The sequence below is a fragment of the Thalassophryne amazonica genome, chromosome 20 (genome assembly GCF_902500255.1).
Source record: "Thalassophryne amazonica chromosome 20, fThaAma1.1, whole genome shotgun sequence".
NCBI lineage: Eukaryota > Metazoa > Chordata > Actinopteri > Batrachoidiformes > Batrachoididae > Thalassophryne > Thalassophryne amazonica.
This window is the reverse complement of record NC_047122.1, coordinates 2,869,877-2,892,364: the sequence shown is the minus strand read 5'-3', so window position 1 is coordinate 2,892,364 and position 22,488 is coordinate 2,869,877.

Genomic DNA, 22,488 nt, shown 5'->3' with positions numbered 1-22,488 from the left:
CTGTCCCGGGTGCACAAAGAGGAGGCCAAGGCTGAGTTGTCGGACCCCATCGATACCATCCTTCCCGAGTCCACTGTCGTGGCCACCCTCACCTGGGACGTAGAGGAGACCGTCCGGGAGGCCCAGGCAAGGAACCCGGATCCGGGAGACGGTCCAAAGAACAAGCTTTACGTCCCACCAGAGGCCAGGGCTGCCGTCTTGGACTTCTGTCATGGCTCCAAGCTCTCCTGTCATCCTGGAGTGCGTAGGACCGTGGCAGTAGTCCAGCAGCGCTTCTGGTGGGCGTCACTGGAAGCCGACGTCTGGGACTACGTCCAGGCCTGCACCACCTGTGCCAGGGGCAAGGCGGACCATCACAAGACCGGGGTCTCCTCCAACCCCTGCCTGTGCCTCATCGCCCCTGGTCCCACATTGGCCTGGACTTCGTCACGGGCCTCCCGCCGTCCCAGGGCAACACCGCCATACTGACGATAGTGGACCGGTTCTCCAAGGCGGCCCACTTCGTGGCCCTCCCGAAGCTCCCGACGGCCCAGGAGACAGCAGACCTCCTGGTCCACCACGTCGTGCGTCTGCATGGGATACCATCGGACATCGTCTCGGATTGTGGTCCCCAGTTCTCCTCGCAGGTCTGGAGGAGTTTTTGTAAGGAGCTGGGGGCCACCGTACGTCTCTCGTCCGGGTATCACCCACAGACGAACGGCCAGGCAGAGCGGGCGAACCAGGAACTAGAACAGGCCCTTCGCTGTGTCACCTCCGTGCATCCGGCGGCCTGGAGCAACCATCTGGCCTGGATCGAGTACGCGCACAACAGCCAAGTGTCTTCCGCCACTGGCCTCTCCCCTTTCGAGGCGTGTCTGGGCTACCAGCCCCCATTATTCCCACTTGTGGAGGGAGAGGTCGGGGTACCCTCGGTCCAGGCCCACCTACGGAGGTGCCGCCGGGTGTGGCGAACCACCCGTTCTGCCCTGTTGCGGGCCCGGACGAGGGCCAAGACCCATGCAGACCACCGGCGTTCCCCGGCCCCTGCATACCAACCTGGGCAGGAGGTGTGGTTATCCACCAAAGACATCCCGCTTCAGGTGACTTCTCAGAAACTGAAGGACCGTTTCATTGGGCCGTTCCCTATCGCCAAGATCCTCAGTCCGGCCGCAGTGAAGCTGACACTCCCGGCTTCACTGCGGATCCATCCCATTTTTCATGTCTCTAGGCTTAAACCATGCCACACCTCACCACTCTGCACCCCTGGACCCGAGCCACCTCCTGCCCGTATCATCGACGGGGAGCCGGCATGGACTGTTCGTCGGCTCCTGGACGTCCGTCGGATGGGCCGGGGTTTTCAGTACTTGGTGGACTGGGAGGGTTATGGACCCAAAGAACGCTCCTGGGTGAAACGGAGCTTCATCCTGGACCCGGCCCTTCTGGTCGATTTCTACCGCCGACACCCGGACAAGCCTGGTCGGGCGCCAGGAGGCGCCCGTTGAGGGGGGGGTCCTGTTATGTGGGCCGCTGAAGAGGAGGTACTGCTGGCCCACCACCACCAGTCGGCGCCCTGCTTGGAGTGCGGGCTTCAAGCATGAGAGGGCGCCAGAGCTATTGGAAGTGATAGCTGTCACCTGTCAACCTCACCAGCTGTCTCTCATTAACCTCCTTACAAGAAGCGGATCACAACTCCACTCCTCGCCGAGAAATCATCTACCACAAGGTAATTTTCTCTGCTGTGATTATCGATTGTTGTAAACTTGTGTTCTGTGTGCAGCCGCATTCCTGTGGTGATCCAGAAGAGGGACCAACAGGAGCTGCACGAGAGAAAGTATCTGGAGAGTCGGAGGTTTTTTCCCTCCCAGAGACTTTGAAGTGTAAGGTTGCTGAGTGTGAGGACTCACACTCACCTCCTTCTGTGTCTTCTTTGCCAGCAGTACCAGGGCCGACAACGGAGGACAGAGACCACCCTGGGGATTCAGGACTGGCGGCTCGGTGTTCTTCAGGCTGTTGGTGTGGAAGCGGTGTGGGCCCCGGCTCTCGTTTCATCAGAGGTCTCCTATCTTCGAGCCTGCCCACTGTCCTCTTGTATACAATTGGCACCTGTAATTTCTGTTTGTATTCCGTTGTGTACTTTCGCAACATTAAATTGTTACTCCTTTTCTATCCATTGTCCGTTTCACTTGCGCCCCCTGTTGTGGGTCCGTGTTACGACACCTTCCCAACAGAACTTTTAGGACAACCTGATAAAATGAATTATAATAGTCCAGCCTAGAGGAAATAAATGCATGAATTAGTTTCCATAAATGATTTGCAGAGGGGGATCAGAAGGCTTATTTATATGACGTTAAAGTCACCAGTGATCAGAATGTTATCTGCTCTTGTTTGACAAGTTTAGAAATGAACGCACCAAATTCATCTAAGAATTCAGAATATGGGCCAGGAGGCCTGTATACAGTGACAAAGTAATCGGCTGATTTTTTATTCTTCTGACCTTGGCAATGCGTAATATGCTGAGCGGAGTGGAGAATCAGATGCTCAACATGAGTTATATTTATGACCACAAACCGTTAATAAGCTAAACCTAGATTTATAAATAAGAGCTACACCCCCGCCTTGCTTCGCATCATGAGGGACGTGACTAAATGTATGTGCTGGTGGGCAGGCCTCATTTAAGGGGAGGACAGCTGTAGGTTTAAGCCAGGTTTCATATAACCCAATCATATCTAAGTGATGATCAATAATTAAGTCATTAATCAACAATGATTTTGAGGACAGTGATCTTATGTTAATGAGACCCAGACTAAGGACCTCAGTGGGGTTGACAGTTGAGCTGTTTGGGTTTAGGGGTGGTTCCAGAGTGGCATATACAAGATGCCTAGAAGTCGGTTTAGGTTTGAGACATTCGACCCGTGTTGTAGGTAGCAGACATGAAATCTTTGATATTGCTGGAACAACCATTGGGCCATTCTCAATTTCAACATCATCCAATATAGTAATGGGTATTAAGTTTGCAAAGCATATCCCTCTATGATTTTATGGACACGTCTACGGGAGCAGCCACAGTCTCAAACTTGTTGAAATTCCCTCCCTGGCAGATAATTGCACTATCACCATAGTGGATTTTCTGCACTAATTCCCCGCTAAGCTAATGGATTCCACAACCACATTTGTCATAAACCTTGCAGGGTCCTCTATCACCTGCTCTGTGGCCTGCTGTAGATTCCTAATGTTACACTCCCTGTACAGCTCTATGTTTGCAGACAAGATGGCGGTGCTTCCCAGTAGGGTGGAGGGCTGTCCGGCATCAGCAGGCCACGGCAAGCCCCAGAACGAAGCCAGTTATAAATAAAGCTAAAGCCTTGCTGTCTACAAATCTGCGCCAGCCACCTATTTAATGATGTCAGTCTGCTAAATGCCTCATCAGAACCCCGGGAGGGGAGGGGACCAGAGACTATTAATTGATGCCGACACATCTTTCTGGCAAGGTCACAAGTCTCTCTATGTCCATTTTTGTGACCTCTGAGTGCTTCATCCTGATATCATTGGCGCCAACGTGAATAAACTATGTACTATATTCATGTCATGTTACCTTGTCTGTCTTACCTTCTGCACGTCAGCACCCTAAGATGAGATGCAATGTTGGGAGCTCTGGCCCCAGGAATACATTTAACGTCAGCCGGCGTCTGTAACCTGAACTGCGGGTGATAGACTCACTATCAACTAAAGTCCGGTGTTTCGGCCCTGGAGGACAGGAGTGGAAGTCACGGAGGTGGACTCAGAGAATTCACATCTGGCAAAATTGCCAAGGGGGAGAACCAATTCACAGTTCGCACTGGTGAGTGTGATCGGGGTGCCACACCGGGCACCAAGCCCTATGGGGCTTCCTCCGCCTAGCCACAGTCCGAAAGCGTCCTCCCAGCCGGCATTTCTAAGCTGGTGCTAATGGGCTCGCTAGCCGGCCCAACATTAACCTCATCTGGAGTGCCCATAACATCTAACTCCACTGCGCTAAGAAGCTGCTCTAACTTACGGGCACGGCTCTCTAAGAGAGCCACCCTATCTTCCAACATCACGCAGGATTTACGGAGGGTGTAAAGTAGAATTAGTATGTACTTTGTGCACTAAGAGATTCAAAAATGTAGCCAAGCAAACACGAGCTAACCAATAATGGATAAGCTAACCACTGCTAAGGCTCACACAGATGCAGATAAATGAATTGAAATTCACAGCAGTTACACTGAAAACTAACAGAAGTATTAAACAGGTAAACAAGCAGGGGCTATAAACAGGTAAACAGGTAATTAACTAACAGGAGTGTAAAAAAAATGAAATGAAAAATGACAAGGCTCAGAAATAGCTAATGCAAGCTAACCACTAGCAAACTGCTAGCCACGCCTAAGATTTTACACCAGGAGTAAAACTTACTTAAAATTCACAGCAGTTCAAGTGAAAAATGAACAAAAGTATTAAATGGGTAGAAAAGAAACAGCTCTAAAAAGTAACAACGGAGAGGGTGAGGTGTTGACCTAGCTAGCGAAAGCTAACCGCTAGCGAATGCTAACTGATAGCAATTCACAACAAAACTGTTGTTAAATAACGTTCAGAGTCAATACAATTAATAACCAGAAGAGTGCTAAACAAAAATAAAAGAAGCGTATACAACCGTGTGAAGTTCAGAGTGGGGTCACAGCAACAAACAATCCGTCAGAAGCAAGTTGCTATTGTTGATATCAATAGCCTTTTTACTTAACAATTCTCTTATCTGTCCTTCAGAGCAGCCATTGTTTTTGAGGGTGTTTGTCTGGAAAATGATCATTCCTCTACGTTGATTACAGACCCTGCAGCGGCTCTGTAATCAACTGCTTCTGCAGCGCGACACCACTTTGAAGCTTGAACCAATGAAGCAATGGTTTGATCCACAAGCTCGTTGGTTCTTTGATACATTGCTCTTCAGAAACGGCAAGATCGCTTCTTAACCCTCTGGGTTCCGAGGGCATTTTTGGACAGTTCACTTGCCTGGCATAAATGTTTTACTATTGCTGTTAACAGTTCTCCCTGCATCTCACAATCAACTTTTATGTCTCTTTTTTTTCAGGACAACCTGTGCTTTCATAATATATATGCTTTGTTGTGTTTCCAAGTGTAATAAAGGTTTACAATCAGAAATAAGAAAGGAAAAACTAAAACAGGAAATAATTTTCCACACACATTTATTCAAAACACACAGCAAACTATAATAAATAACTGTTTTGACACTTTATAAAGGTCATTTTGAGGTCTTGTGTGAAAGACTGTACAACAAAAAGGTTCAAACAATAAACACAAATGCACATTTTGAACAATATATACAAAATGGTCTATGTGTGTTGTTTGTCCTCATCTCAAAGCAATTTCTGTCTGCTATTACACAAAGGTTACATCACAAACTTCTATTTCTACTGTGTTTTTCTTAGTGTTCTGTGCTGCTCCTAAAGCAGCTTTCATTCACACTTTGGCCCACTTGGGCTCCTTACAGTTGAGGAGGTGGCCCTCCCCCTTCGCTCCCAATGATATGGTAAACAGTGCTTTACGCCGAGAAAGCACCAGAATTATCCAGTAACATTCACATGCAAACTAGTGGAGCAATCCTGATAGTTACACACTCTTTGCTTGAGCATGTGAGATTGTCATCAGAAGCACTCTGTCTGCTTTGGAGCACTGGATATGTACTCATTCAAGCACACTGGGGGCTATTCAAACGGGCCAACTAGTAACATACACTCCTGAAATGATCTTTGCTTTTCACATGAGGTAATCTGCCTACGATTGGATTTTGGAAAACCATGTGACGGTGAACGAATTCTGATGGAGACGCACATTGCACATGTCATCACACAGCTTCTATGAGGTACAAAGATGGCCGATGGCTGGCTCGAAAGTCCGCGAGTTAACTTTTCAGCAAAAAACAAAAAAAGTAAGTTTCTATCTCATATCATTAAAAAGTTATTTATAATTTAGTAAAGGTGGTCTTAGCATACGACGGCGTCGGCCCCAGAGGGTTAACCTCCTCTCGCAAAACATTAAAATATCGTAAGTCACTTTTGCCTGGATTAAAGTCACTAACTGGGACTCATGTCTTGTTGCTGTCAAGAAACGAGAATCGTCCTCCGTTCCGCTAACACGCTCCAAACGTTGCGCGGCTCTCTGCTGAGACAGAGTCCAGTCAGAATTAATAACTTCAAATGAATTGTAGCTTTAAATAAAATGACACCTCTTACAAACGCTGTAATACAGACAAGAAACTACAATTGACTAAAATGTTTTTTTTTCTCCAAATATGAGACGTCCTGCATTCTTTGTGAATTATATCCTGACGTGCAGCACAGCAGCTGCAAGAGCTCAGCTCAGAGGTAAGGAAAGACATTCATGCCAATAATGTCTGAAATGAGATGCTTTTGACAAAAACTAAAGATTTTGTTTATTTCTATTTATGTCCAGAGATCAAGGATCCACCATGTAGAGTTTATTATGTCCAAATTTTAAGGATCCGTGATCAATTTTATATTATTTACGTTAAGACTCAATACAATGTTGTTCAATTTCAATTCAATTTCAATTTAATCGGCTTATAAAGCACCAAATCACAACAAAAGTCGTCTCAAGTAGCCTCACATAGAACAGTTCAACATAAAAAATTTAAATAAATAAGTATAAATTCAAATATGTAATTAAAAACAGAAGCAAAAGAATAAAACAGATAGAAAACCTGTAAAGCCTACTTTTAGTACACAAAAAATTCACAAGAGGTATTGATAAGGGAATCGATAAGGAATCGGATCGATAAGCGGAATTGAAAATGGTATTGAACTGAACTGAAGAAGAAGATTTATTTTAAACATAACAAAAGAAAAAATAAAGCATGTTAAAATCTGGGCTTAGCACATGATGCAGCTGTGGAGCTGATTAAAGAAGCTAGAAGCTCCCCAACAACAGCACCTCCAAAAACTACACCTCACCTGTCTGCCAATGACGACTTCTCATTCAGTCCTTCTTCTCTGCACATGTGACACCAAGCTAACAACCTTAGTCACGGCTGACACTGTAGAACCGGATGTCCTGCCTTCAAAATAAAACCTTGACGTTTATCTGTTAGCAACTGAGGTTGCAGACAGTCACAACTAATTACACAATAACATGATTTTTAAAGGTGCTCTGTTTGATTATTAGCCCTCCTTCTATGGTCAGCAGCCCACCATTTCATCATCAGCCCCAAAATCACGTTATTATTATTATTAGGGCCCATAACCCCCCCCCCCCCCCCCCCCCAAAAAAAACACTAGTTTATCATCCCCATCCGCATCAGGTATTTTTTTTTTTTTTTTTTTTTTTTTGGTGAATGTTATTGACATAAAAAGGTAGTGTGGAAGTTATTGAGGAAATATGTCATCCTTTCAGACCACAGAAAAATCTACTCAAATCCAGTATGTATATATATATATATATATATATATATATATATATATATATATATATATATATATATATATATATATATATATATACATTGTTGCCACAGTTACTTTGAAAAAGTAATCCAATTACTGATTATTGATTACTCCTTGAAAAAGTAACTTAGTTACTTTGTTGTGTGGGCCGCTGAAGAGGAGGTACTGCTGGCCCACCACCAGAAGGCGCCCTGCCTGAAGTGCGGGCTTCAGGCACGAGAGGGCGCTGCCGCCTCAGGAACAAGTCGTGGTGACAGCTGTCACCATCATCCGTGACAGCTGTCACTAATCAACACATCTGGTAATAAAAGCAGGAAGACACCTCCACCAAACTGCCGAGATATCATCTTCATCTGGAGGTAATACTCTCAGCCCTTTTGTGAGATTTATAAATCTGTATTGTGCGTGTTCGCAGGAGGAAACCGGTCGTTTTTGCGGAGGCTGTGCAAGACGGCGCTCCTTTTTCATCTGAGACCACTGCAACGTGTGAGTGAGAGGTGGAGGTGGCATTCCCACCATTGTTACTGGGTGTCACACACCACCCTTTGACTGTCTTTTGCTTTCTGCCAGCAGTACCAGATCCGACACGCCGGGAAGGTGGCCACCTGGGACTCCAGGACTTGGCGGCTCCAGTATTCCTCGGGTTCAGGTGGCGGTGGAAATCGTGTGGTTCCGGTTCGTTTCCAGACGGCGTCTCTTATCGTCGAGCCTGCCCACACGGACACCTTATTAATTGACTGTTGCACATTCTGAATCTGCTGTGTTTGGTTGTGACATTCACAACAGTAAAGTGTTATAATTTGACTCCTTCCATTGTCCGTTCATTTACGCCCCCTGTTGTGGGTCCGTGTCACTACACTTTCCCAACAGGATATCTCGGCCAGCGTCATGGACTCCGAGGGGCGTTACCAGGCTGTTGAACAACCAATGGGAGAGCAGGGAGCGCAGGCATCTGCAGGAGGCGTGATTGGTGAGCTACAGCATATTCTCACCGCCTTTACGGCTCGAATGGATCAAATAGCCGAGCAAAACATCCTCCTGAACCGCAGGGTGGAGGCTCTCTCCGCGCAAGTGGCGGCGAGCGCTCAGGGCGCTGCTGCAGCTCCTCCTCCTGTCGATCCTGTGCTAGATATTAATGTTCCAGTGGTGGTTCAACAACCCCTCCCACCATCCCCTGAAGCATACATAAGCCCTCCTGAGCCGTACGGAGGTTGTGTGGAGACGTGCGCGGACTTTCTTATGCAGTGTTCGCTCGTCTTTGCACAACGTCCCATCATGTACGCGTCAGACGCAAGCAAAATAGCTTATGTGATCACTCTGCTTCGGGGAGAGGCACGCGCTTGGCCTACGGCGCTTTGGTAGCAAAATTCACGGTTCCTTCACACATACTCTGGGTTTGTGAGGGAGTTCAGAACTGTTTGATCACCCTAACAGGGGAGAGACCGCTTCAACCGTGCTGCTGTCGATGAGACAGGGACGCCGGAGCGCAGCCGCTTATGCAGTCGACTTCCGCATCGCGGCTGCGAGGTCCGGCTGGAATAACGCTGCGCTCCGCGCCGCCTTTGTAAACGGACTGTTGTCAGTCCTAAAGGAGCACCTAGTGGCCAAGGATGAACCGCGGGAATTAGATGGGCTTATTGATCTCATTATACGGTTAGACAATCGGTTGGAGGAACGTCGTCGGGAACGAGATGAAGGACGTGGCCGGGCGCGCGCCGTCCCTCTTCCTTCCGGGTCCAAGAAAGGTCCACCCTTCCCACGCTCCCTGGCCTCTACGTCCCGTGGGGCGACAGCTCCCCCTGCTGACGAAGCTATGGACACGAGCAGGGCCACATTTAGACCACCTAATAGACAGAGGAGGTTCCACGCGGGGCGTGTTTTGTTTGTGGCTCAATGGAGCATCAATTGAGCGATTGCCCCGAACAGTTAAACACCAACGCCCGCCCTAGAGACTGGGCTTAGGGTGGGCCAAAAAATTCACGTGGGACACATACATATTGCGCACGACTCCCAGTTACAATCCTTAGTGGGGATTTAACCCTTCAGGCCTCAGCACTGGTAGACACAGGGTCAGAAGGGAATCTGTTAGACAGCAGCATGGGCCAGGGAGGTAGGGCTCCCTCTGGTGGCGCTACCTACACCATTGCAGGTGCGAGCATTAGATGGCACCCTACTCCCTTTACTCACACACAAGACACCACCAGTAACTCTGGTAGTGTCAGGGAATCATAGGGAGGAGATTGAGTTTTTTGTGACTCCTTCTACCTCCCGTGTGATTCTGGGGTTCCCCTGGATGTTGAAACACAATCCCCGGATTGATTGGCCATCCGGGGTGGTGGTACAGTGGAGCGAAACCTGCCATCGGATGTGTTTGGGATCCTCGGTTCCTCCCGGTTCCCAGGCTAAGGAGCAGGGCCAAGTTCCCCCCAATCTGTCGGCGGTGCCGGTTGAGTACCACGATCTTGCTGACGTTTTTAGCAAGGATCGGGCACTCACTCTTCCCCCGCACCGTCCATATGATTGTGCCATCGATTTGTTGCCAGGCGTGGGGTTCCCGTCCAGCAGGCTGTACAACCTCCCCCGACCTGAGCTCGAATCGATGGAGACCTACATCCGGGACTCCTTAGCTGCCAGGCTGATCCGTAACTCCACCTCTCCGATGGGAGTGGGTTTCTTTTTGTGGGAAAAAAAAGATGGCGGTCTTCGTCCATGCATTGATTATCGGGGGCTGAACGAGATCACGGTTCGCAACCGATACCCGTTGCCTTTGTTGGATTCAGTGTTCACCCCCCTGCATGGAGCCAAAATCTTCACAAAGTTGGATCTTAGGAATGCATACCACCTAGTTCGGATCCGGAAGGGAGACGAATGGAAGACGGCATTTAACACCCCGTTAGGTCATTTTGAGTACCTGGTCATGCCGTTCAGCCTCACTAACGCCCCCGCGACGTTCTAAGCTTTGGTTAATGACATCTTGCGGGACTTCCTGCACCGATTCGTCTTCGTATATCTGGATGATATACTCATCTTTTCTCCGGACCCTGAGACCCATGTACGGCATGTACATCAGGTCCTGCAGCGGTTGTTGGAGAACCGGTTGTTTGTGAAGGGCGAGAAGTGTGAGTTTCACCGCACTTCTTTGTCCTTCCTGGGGTTTATCATCTCCTCCAACTCCGTCGCCCCGGATCCGGCCAAGGTCGCAGCGGTGAGAGACTGGCCCCAACCTACAAGCCGTAGGAAGCTGCAACAGTTCCTCGGCTTCGCAAATTTCTACAGGAGGTTCATTAAGGGGTATAGTCAGGTTGTTAGTCCCCTGACGGCCCTGACCTCACCAAAAGTTCCCTTCACCTGGTCGGATCGTTGCGATGCCGCGTTCAAGGAGTTGAAACGCCGGTTCTCGACTGCACCGGTCTTGGTGCAGCCCGATCCTGGTCGCCAGTTTGTGGTTGAAGTGGACGCCTCTGACTCAGGGATAGGAGCCGTGCTATCCCAGAGTGGAGAAACCGATAAGGTTCTTCACCGTGTGCCTATTTTTCCCGCAGGTTGACCCCAGCAGAGCGGAACTATGACGTGGGCAATCGAGAGCTCCTTGCGGTGGAAAGAGGCCCTTGAGGGAGTGGAGACACCTGCTGGAGGGAGCGTCAGTGCCTTTCACGGTTTTCACTGACCACCGGAACCTGGAGTATATCAGGACCGCCAAGCGACTGAACCCCAGGCAAGCCCGCTGGTCACTGTTTTTCGGCCCGTTTTGACTTCCGGATCACCTACTGCCCCGGGACCAAAAACCAAAGATCGGATGCCCTGTCCCGGGTGCATGAACAGGAAGTCAAGACCGAGCTGTCGGATCCACCGGAACCCATTCTCCCGGAGTCCACTATCGTGGCTGCTCTGACCTGGGACGTGGAGAAGACCGTCCGGGAGGCCCTGGCACGGAGCCCGGATCCCGGAACAGGGCCGAAGAACAGACTATACGTCCCACCAGAAGCCAGAGCTGCCGTTCTGGACTTCTGTCACGGGTCCAAGCTCTCCTGCCACCCAGGGGTGCGTAGGACCGTGGCAGTAGTCCGGCAGCGCTTCTGGTGGGCGTTCCTGGAGACTGATGTCCGGGCTTACATCCAGGCCTGCACCACCTGCGCCAGGGGCAAGGCTGACCACCAGAAGGCACAGTGACTTCTACAGCCACTTCCTGTGCCTCACCACCCCTGGTCCCACATCGGTCTGGATTTTGTCACGGGCCTCCCGCCGTCCCGGGGACACACCACCATACTCACGATAGTGGACCGTTTCTCCAAGGCAGCCCACTTCGTGGCCCTCCCGAAGCTCCCGTCGGCCCAGGAGACGGCGGATCTCCTCGTCCACCATGTTGTCCGGCTGCATGGGATACCAACAGACATCGTTTTGGATCGCGGTCCCCAGTTCTCCTCGCAGGTGTGGAGAAGTTTCTGCCGGGAACTGGGGGCCACTGTAAGCCTCTTGTCTGGGTATCACCCGCAGACTAATGGACAGGTCGAACGGGCCAACCAGGAGTTGGAGCAGGCCCTCAGGTGCACGACCTCCACACACCCGACGGCTTGGAGTGAACATCTGGCCTGGATCGAGTACGCTCATAACAGCCAGGTGTCCTCTGCCACCGGCCTCTCCCCGTTCAAGGTGTGTCTGGGGTACCAGCCCCCTTTGTTTCCTTTGGTGGAGGGAGAGGTCGGTGTGCCCTCGGTCCAGGCCCACCTGCGGAGATGCCGTCGGGTGTGGCGCACCGCCCGTTTGGCCTTGTTGAGGGCCCAGACGAGGGCTAAAGCCCATGCAGACCGTCGACGGTCCCCGGCCCCTACTTACCAGCCCGGGCAGGAGGTGTGGCTTTCCACCAAGGACATTCCACTCCAGGTCGAGTCCCCCAAGTTGAAGGACCGATTCATTGGACCCTTCCCCATCCTCAAGGTCCTCAGTCCTACCGCAGTGAGGCTCCAACTCCCGGCCTCACTGCGGATCCATCCGGTCTTTCATGTCTCCAGGATAAAACCGCATCACACCTCGCCCCTCTGTGCACCCAGTCCAGCGCCGCCTCCTGCCCGTATTATCGACGGGGAGCCGGCTTGGACAGTTCGCCGGCTCTTGGACGCCCGTCGAATGGGCCGGGGTTTCCAGTATTTGGTGGACTGGGAGGGGTATGGACCCGAAGAATGCTCCTGGGTGAAGAGGAGCTTCATCCTGGACCCGGCCCTCCTGGCCGATTTCTATCGTCGCCACCCGGACAAGCCTGGTCGGGCACCAGGAGGCGCCCGTTGAGGGGGGGGTCCTGTTGTGTGGGCCGCTGAAGAGGAGGTACTGCTGGCCCACCACCAGAAGGCGCCCTGCCTGAAGTGCGGGCTTCAGGCACGAGGAGGGCGCTGCCGCCTCAGGAACAAGCCGTGGTGACAGCTGTCACCCATCATCCGTGACAGCTGTCACTAATAACACATCTGATATAAAAGCAGGGAAGACACCTCCACCAAACTGCCGAGATATCATCTTCATCTGGAGGTAATACTCTCAGCCCTTTTTGTGAGATTTATAAATCTGTTATTGTGAGTGTTCGCAGGAGAACCGGTCGTTTTTGCGGAGGCTGTGCAAGATGGCGCTCCTTTCATCTGAGACCACTGCAACGTGTTGAGTGAGAGGTGGACGGTGGCATTCCCACCATTGTTACTGGGTGTTCACACACCCACCCTTTGACTGTCTTTTGCTTTCTGCCAGCAGTACCAGATCCAACACGCCGGGAAGGTGGCCACCTGGGGACTCCGGGATCTTGGCGGCTCCAGTATTCCTCGGGTTCAGGTGGCGGTGGAAATCGTGTGGTTCCGGTTCGTTTCCAGACGGGTGTCTCTTATCGTCGAGCCTGCCCACACGACACCTTTATTAATTGACTGTTGCACATTCTGAATCTGCTGTGTTTGGTTGTGACATTCACAACAGTAAAGTGTTATAATTTGACTCCTTCCATTGTCCGTTCATTTATGCCCCCTGTTGTGGGTCCGTGTCACTACACTTTCCCAACATACTTTACTGATTACTCAATTGGAAAAGTAACTAAGTTAGATTACTAGTTACTTTTTTGATTACTTTCCCCAGCTGCCGACGACAACCCTCTGCCACCTCAACATGACATTGATACTTGTTTTGCCAGAACTCACTTTATAGTTACCCTTTCTTGACTTCAGTGAAAATAAATACTTGTTTTATAAAAAGTAAAATAAAGACCTCTTTCTTGACCTCATATTTAACTGTTGACAGCACTGTAACAGTAAAACTTGCAATTTCTAACCTACATTGTTTATAAATGTAACTATTAAATTCATTCTAACATTTTTCTAACATTTAAATTCTCTCTAAACATTTTACTTGTCGAAATTATTATTATTTTAAGTAGTATTAGTAGCTGTAGTAAAAAAAACGGCTTCAAAACTGGACCTTTACTCTAGGGGTGTTGTGTGGGGGGGTGCACATCCCTGCCCCACGCCCCCATTCCATCTGGATTTGCCCCTGCTTTGGCGTTTGGGCACAAAGAATGGATAACATTTATTTATGCAGAAAACATGACCAGATTTACAGGTAAGAAAGTTTTATTACGTTTTCACATCATGTGGTCCTCAGAAAGAGAGTTTAGGTGCAATTGAGTGGAAAATAGTTGTTGACGCGTCGTGGAGGATCAGCTGTTTTTAACGAGCAGATACGGAGCAGCTCAGCTCAGAATTCTAAATAAAGGAGAAAAAAAGCATAAAAATGTCTTTGTAAAGCTCAGTGCAGGTGTGCTGTTATCACTGCGCTTTAAGAGGTGAGGACGAGTCATAGCTGTTGCAGAAAACCGCGGATGAAAAGGTCACAGCTCGCTTAAAGTGGGCAGTTCAGTCGAACCCCGACCCCCTGCCCACGGACCAAGTTTAATGCTGCTATCGAACCACAATGTAAAAATAATAGTAACGCACAGTGACTTGGAGAAGTAACTTTAATCTGATTACTGATTTGGAAAGATTAACGCCTTAGATTACTCGTTACAAACTCATTAAAAAAGTGGTCAGATTAGAGTAACGTGTACTAAGTAACACGTTACCGGCATCACTGTGTATATGAATGAAAGGCTCATTAAAAGTCTGCTAGCGAGTCTTTCATTGGATTCAGGTGTGTTGGAGCAGGGAGACAACTAAGAGTGTCAGGAATGTGGCTCTGTGAGGACCGAACTTGGCCACCCCTGTTGTATGGGGTTGTTGTACAGGGCTGTTGTATGGGGTTGTACGTGGTTGTTGTATGGGGTTGTTGTACAGGGTTGTTGTATGGGGTTGTTGTACAGGGTTATTGTATGGGGTTGTTGTAAGGGGTTGTTGTTTGGGGTTGTACGTTGTTGTAAGGGGTTGTTGTACAAGGTTGTTGTATGGCAGGGTTGGCCAAGTTCAGTCCTCGAGAGCCACCTTCCTGACACTCTTAGTTGTCTCCCTGCTCCAACACACCTGAATCCAATGAAAGGCTCATTAAAAGTCTGCTAACGAGTCTTTCATTGGATTCAGGTGTGTTGGAGCAGGGAGACAACTAAGAGTGTCAGGAAGGTGGCTCTCGAGGACCGAACTTGGCCACCCCTGTTGTATGGGGTTGTTGTACAGGGTTGTTGTATGGGGTTGTTGTAAGGGGTTGTTGTATGGGGTTGTTGTAGGGGGTTGTTGTTTGGGGTTGTACGTGGTTGTTTGGGGTTGTTGTATGGGGTTGTTGTAAGGGGTTGTTGTTTGGGGTTGTACGTGGTTGTTTGGGGTTGTTGTACAGGGTTGTTGTATGGGGTTGTTGTACAGGGTTGTTGTATGGCAGGGTTGGCCAAGTTCAGTCCTCGAGAGCCACCTTCCTGACATTCTTAGTTTTCTCCCTGCTCCAACACACCTGAATCCAATGAAAGGCTCATTAAAAGTCTGCTAACGAGTCTTTCATTGGATTCAGGTGTGTTGGAGCAGGGAGACAACTAAGAGTGTCAGGAATGTGGCTTTCGAGGACCGAACATGGCCACCCCTGTTGTATGGGGTTGTTGTAAGGGGTTGTTGTTTGGGGTTGTGCGTGGTTGTTGTATGGGGTTGTTGTACAGGGTTGTTGTACAGGGTTGTTGTATGGGGTTGTTGTATGGGATTTGTCATGATTGGGACTGTGGGGGGTTATTGTTTATTGCTTTGGGTATGTATTTAGTTTTTGCACTGGGGTTTGGTGGCTGGATTTCTTTTGTGTTGTTTGGTGTTGGGTGTTTCCCTCCTGTCTGCCCTTCCTGTGGCCATGCCTCTTTCTGGATCTTTCCTCACACACCCGCGGTGCATTTACTCTGATCACATCCCCTTTATTAATCAAACCTTCTTCCTCTCTCACTTGTGAGATTGTTGTGCCTTGTGCCTCATTCGAGCGTTTGTCTTCAGAGTTTTCACAGTCCTGTTTTTGCTTTACTGTGTATCGACCTGTCTGCCTGTTTCTGGAACCTGTCCGTGCCAAATGCTTTGGTTACTGTTGATATTTTTGGACTGTCTTTTTGTGTACCGACTCACAGAAGTCCTGACATTAAACTGTGTGAAGCTGAGACCTGAATCCTGCATTTGTGTCCAATCACTTGGTGCCGTCTGGCCCGTCAGAACAATCCCGCCAACAATGGACACAGCGGATTCAGATCCCACTCGTCTGACGCTGTGCGCACAAGCTCACCAGCTGGCGCAGCATGAAGACAAATTATTTGCTCTTCATACCAGCCTCAGTGAACTATCCAAATGACAAGACTTGCTCCTCTCATCCCTCAGCACGCAGGTGAGCCAGCTCCTGAGCTGTTTGGACGTGCCACACCCACTGCCGTCCCGAGCCGAAGCAACTGCTAATCCACTTCTGGGTTCAGCTTCAGAGACACCGTCACCCTATTATAACCCAGTGATGTGTAACCAGCTCTCCCCACCCGATCAATTCTCAGGGGAATCAGGAGACATTCATCCATTCATTACACAGTGTGAACTCCATTTTGAGCTGATGTCATCTACGTTCCCGTCCGACAGGGCAAAGATAGCGTACATGATATCCAATCTGACGGGCAGAGCTGCATCCTGGGCCACCGCTGAGTGGAGCCGCCGCTCCGACACCTGCCAATCACTCCAGAGATTCACTGCGGCTTTGAAGCAGGTGTTTCAGCACACGTCACCAAGCCGTGAGGGTGCAAGATCTCTCATGCGCCTCCGACAGGACAGACAGTGGGTAACGGCCTACGCCATCGACTTCCACATCCTGGTTGCTCAAAGAGAGTGGAACTCCACTGCGCTGTCAGACGCTTTCGTCCAAGGACTCACCGATGAAGTTAAGGATCGGCTGATTGCTGTTCATCTCCTGGACGATCTCGACGCATTAATCGCTCTTGCCATAACGATCAACAGATGGCTGATTGACCGGCACCGCGATCAGGCTCGTCCTCATGAACCGCGCACACAACTCCCCAACCGAAGATCAGAATCCTCGCTCACAGCACAACTAAGTGATGCGGCTCTTTCTGGATCAAGAAAGAAGCAAGAGGAATCTATGCAGCTGGGACGCGCCCATCTGTCAGCAGAAGAGCACTGCCGACATCAGCTTGAGAGACGCTGTTCTACTGCGGTCAGCACAGACATCAGATCGCATGTTGCCAGGTGCTCCACAAAATAAGCCAGCAGTCCGGGTGAGTCAAAACCTGATTTTTTCTCCTTCAAAAAACTCTGTCCAAGCCACGCTTTCTGGTAATGGCCATTCAGTTGTTGTTGCCAGTTTTTGTGGATTCTGGTTCGGATGCTAATTTACTCCACACCTCTTTTGTCAGAGATCTGAACCTGAGAACACACAGTCTTTGGCGCCCTCTAGAGGTCAAAGTGGTGGATGGCAGTATTTTGGGAAAAATCACACAGAACTCAGTCGGTACAATTGACTTTTTTCTGATGACCATACTGAGACCATCAGTTTTTCATGTTTTCAATAATATGACTCACCAGGCTATATTAGGGCATGCCTATTGTTTCTTGGGGGTCCACATTGTAGCAAGACATGTTTATTAAACCGCCAAGACCTGCCTGCCACTTCAGATCCTGATCTGAATGGAGTCCCACAGTGCTACCATGATTTGGCTAAGGTGTTTAGCAAAGCTAAGGCTAAGACTCTTCCGCCGTATTGCAGTTATGACTGTCCCATTGATTTATTACCTGGTTCCAATCCCCCTCGGGGAAAATTGTTTTCCTTGTCAGGCCCTGAACGTAAAGCTATGGAAGAATATATCCAGGAATCCCTCACGGCAGGTCTGATCCGTCCTTCATCTTCACCTGCGGGTGCAGGGTTTTTCTTTGTTGGAAAAAAGGATAAATCCCTTTGTCTGTGTATTGATTACCAGGGTCTTAATGAGGTCACAGTTAAGAACAAATATCCCCTTCCATTATTGTCCTCAGCTTTTGAACTGTTAGAAGGGGCCAAGATATTTACCAAACTAGACCTTCGTAATGCCTATCATTTGGTTCGTATCCGAGAAGGCGACGAATGGAAAACTGCCTTCAACACCTCGACCGGCCATTATGAATACTTTGTTATGCCCTTTGGACTTACTAATGCACCTGCTGTGTTTCAAAGGTTGGTTAATGATGTACTGAGGGACTTCCTAGATAAATTTGTTTTTGTTTATTTGGATGACATTCTGATCTTCTCCCCCAATGAAGACACACATAAGCGACATTTTGCCTCTCCCTAAACTCCCGAAAGCCAAGAGGAACACTGAGGTTCTGCTTCAGTACGTATTTAAGCTGCATGGATTTCCGCAGGATATAGTGTCCGACCGGGGCCCTCAGTTTGTGTCCCATTTCTGGGCTGAGTTTTGCAAGTTGATCGGTGCAACAGCTAGTCTTACATCCGGGTATCATCCACAGGCCAATGGCCAGGTCAAACGTGCTAATCAAGAACTGGAGAAGGGACTTCGCATTCTAGCATCCCACAGTCCATCAAACTGGGCTGCACAACTTCATTGGGTGGAACTGGCCATAACCACCTTCCGACCTCAGCCACCGGTTATTCCCCGTTCATGTGGTACACAGTTATCAGCCAGCTCTGTTTTTTCCATGGACTCGTCTTCTTCTGTCAACTCTGCACTAGCTCTTATCCAGTGCTGCAGGAGGATCTGTGTCTGGGCTTGGCGAACCTTGCTCAAGACCTCCTCCTCATACAAGACAGCAGCGGACCACCATCATTCTCCCGCGGGGTTGTTGTATGGGAGTTGTTGTACGGGGCTGTTGTTTGGGGTTGTATGGGGTGCCCGGCCAGCGGGTTTGGTTGTCAACCAGGGATCTGCCACTTCGGGGGACAGTTCACAAGCTCGCGCCCAGGTTTGTGGGTCCCTTTCCCATCACCAAGGTGATCAACCCTGTGTCAGTTTGTCTGCGTCTCCCTGGGGCATTGCGGGTCCACCCTACATTCCACGTGAGTCGTGTGAAACCTGTGAGGACTAGCCCTTTTTGCCTTCCGGCCAGTCCCCCGCCACCCTCCTGGTTCGTGGGTGGCTGTCCCACCTTCTCTGTCCACCGTCTCCTGGCTGCTCATCGTCGGGGCCGGGGCATGCAGTACTTGGTGTATTTGGAGGGCTACGGTCCTGAGGAGCGTTCCTGGGTGCCATCCCGCTTCATCCTGGATCCGGCTCTTATCCGTGACTTTCATGGCTTGCTTCCGGGGATTCCTGGGATGTCCAGTGCTGGCTGTGGGGCGGGGGTGATGTCATGATTGGGTCTGTGGGGGGTTATTGTTTATTGCTTTGGGTATGCATTTAGTTTTTGCACTGGGGTTTGGTGGCTGGATTTCTTTTGTGTTGTTTGGTGTTGAGCGTTTCCCTCCTGTCTGCCCTTCCTGTGGCCACGCCTCTTTCTGGATCTTTCCTCACACACCTACAGTACATTTACCCTGATCACATCCACTTTATTAGTCAAACCTTCTTCCTCTCTCACTTGCGAGACTGTTGTGCCTTGTGCCTCATTTGAGCATTTGTCTTCAGAATTTTCACAGTCCTGCTTTTGCTTTACCGTATATCGACCTGTCTGCCTGTTTCTGGAACCTGTCTCTGCCAAATGCTTTGGTTACTGTTGATATTTTTTGAGTGTCTTTTTGTGAACTGACTCATGCAAGTCCTGACATTAAACTCTGTGAAGCTGAGACCTGAGTCCTGCATTTGTGTCCGATCACTTGGTGCCGTCTGGCCCGTCAGGGTTGTTGTACGGGGTTGTTGTACGGGTTGTTGTATGGGGTTGTTGTACAGGGTTGTTGTATGGGTTTGTAGGGGGTTGTTGTATGGGTTTGTACGGGGTTGTTGTATGGGTTTGTACGGGGTTGTTGTACAGGGTTGTTGTATGGGTTTGAACGGGGTTGTTGTACAGGGTTGTTGTATGGGTTTGTACGGGGTTGTTGTATGGGGTTGTTGTATGGGTTTGTACGGGGTTGTTGTACGGGGTTGTTGTATGGGGTTGTTGTACAGGGTTGTTGTATGGGTTTGTACAGGCTTGTTGTACAGGGTTGTTGTATGGGTTTGTACGGGGTTGTTGTATGGGGTTGTTGTATGGGGTTGTTGTATGAGGTTGTTGTATGGGGTTGAACGGAAGTGGCGTAGCTCTAAATTAGAGGTGTTCCACTCTGTATGGCATGATGCAGTTGCAGAGTATAAGCATGCACCTTGGACTACAAAGCAGGCTTACTATTCAGATTTGATCAATAAAAATAAGCACAACTCAAAATTTTTGTTTGATACTGTAGCATTTCTTATCCATGGTCAGTCACCTGTTAGTTCTTCTCCATTTATAGCTCAAGACTTCATGGAGTACTTTGAGAAGAAAATAGAAGACATTAGATTGAGCATATCTAAACATGCTTTGGCTCAATCTCTGCACCCTGCTGTGGAGGTGGGTGTTAATAATAAGTTGACACCTAGATTTACAGAATTTGATACTATTTCACTAGATGCACTTGCAAAGCTCGTGACGTCTACAAAAAGCACAACCTGCCTATTTGATCCTATACCAACAAAATTGTTTAAGGACCTCTGGCCCGTTCTTGGGCCTACTGTGTTGGAAATTGTTAATCTTTCATTAATCTCTGGTTCTGTTCCTGGATGTTTTAAATCTGCAGTGATTAAACCATTGCTTAAGAAATCTGGTCTTGACCCTGGTGTATTGAGTAATTACAGGCCGATATCAAATCTGTCTTTCTGTTCTAAAATTCTGGAAAAAGTGGTCTCACGGCAGCTTGTAGACCATCTTACAGAGAATGATCTTTTTGAGCCACTTCAGTCTGCTTTCAGAAAACATCACTCCACAGAGACAGTGCTTACCAGAGTGGTGAATGATTTTCTGTGTGCAATGGATTCGGACACCACAATGGTTTTAGTGCTCTTGGATCTTAGTGCTGCGTTTGATACTGTGGATCATCATGTTTTACTTGATAGGCTGGAAAATTACTTTGGGATTACTGGAAGTGTTCTTGCTTGGCTGACGTCATACTTGTCCAGTCGTTCTTATTGTGTTGTGTATAATAACACTACTTCTGGTCTTGGTAAAATGAAATTTGGGGTTCCACAGGGGTCTGTGTTAGGCCCCTTGCTTTTCTCACTTCATATAGTGCCCCTTGGGCATATTCTGCGTCATTACGGGATTGCCTTTCATTGTTATGCTGATGATATTCAATTGTACATGCCGGTAACTGCTGGTAATCTTGCCCATATAAAAGCCTTGGAAGATTGCCTTATATCTGTGAAAAGTTGGTTGTCTAGTAATTTTCTACTCTTGAATTCTGATTGAAATGATGGTTCTTGGTCCAGCCAGACATCGGCATCATTTTGACCAGTTGGTGCTTAATTTTGGTTCGTGTGTTGTGCATCATACGGACCAAGTGAGGAATCTTGGAGTACTTTTCGATCCTACATTGTCTTTTAGTCCTCACATTAGAGACATTACGAGGCCTGCCTTCTTTCATCTGCAAAATGTGGCGAGGATTCGTCCCATCCTGTCTATGGCTGATGCTGAGACTTTGATACATGTGTTTATTTCTTCCAGACTGGATTATTGTAATGTTTTATTTTCTGGTCTGCCACAGTCTAGCATTCGAGGACTTCAGTTGGTACAGAATGCTGCTGCCAGACTTTTGACACAAAGTAGAAGGTTTGACCACATTACTCCCATTCTGGCATCCCTTCATTGGCTACCGGTTTCTGCCAGATCAGATTTTAAAGTTTTATTGTTGGTTTATAAAATTGTTCATGGACTGGCACCTTCTTACCTGGCGGACTTGGTTAAGCCCTATGTACCTGCGAGGCTCTTGCGTTCACAGGGCGCAGGGCTTCTGTGTGTTCCGAGGATGAACAAGAAGTCTGTGGGCTATAGAGCCTTCTCCTACTGTGGTCCGACTCTTTGGAACGATCTACCTGCTGTTATTCGGCAATCTGACACGGTGGAGACTTTTAAATCAAGACTGAAGACCCACTTTTTTAGACTGTCTTATTATTAGTTTAATTTGTTTGTGTTTGCTTTGTAATTTCCTTTTATTCTTCTGTGTTTTATCTTTTTATTGTGCTTTTCTTGCTTTTAATTTTGATTTTTGATTAATTGATTAATTTGTGTTGTTGTGAATTGTGTGAAGCGCCTTGGGGCGACTTTGTTGTGAGTTGGCACTATATAAATTAATAAATTGAAATTAAATTGAAATTGGTTGTTGTATGGGGTTGTACAGGGTTGTTGTATGGGGGTTGTTGTATGGGGTGGTTGTACATGGTTGTTGTATGGGGTGGTTGTACAGGGTTGTACGGGGTTGTTGTATGGGGTTGTTGTACGAGGTTGTCGTACGGGGTTGTTGTATGGGGTTGTTGTACAGGGTTGTTGTATGGCATTGTTGTATGGGGGTTGTTGTATGGGTTGTTGTTTGGGGTTGTACAGGGTTGTTGTTTGGGGTTGTTGTATGGGGTTGTTGCACGGGGTTGTTGTTTGGGGTTGTATGGGGTTGTTATACGAGGTTG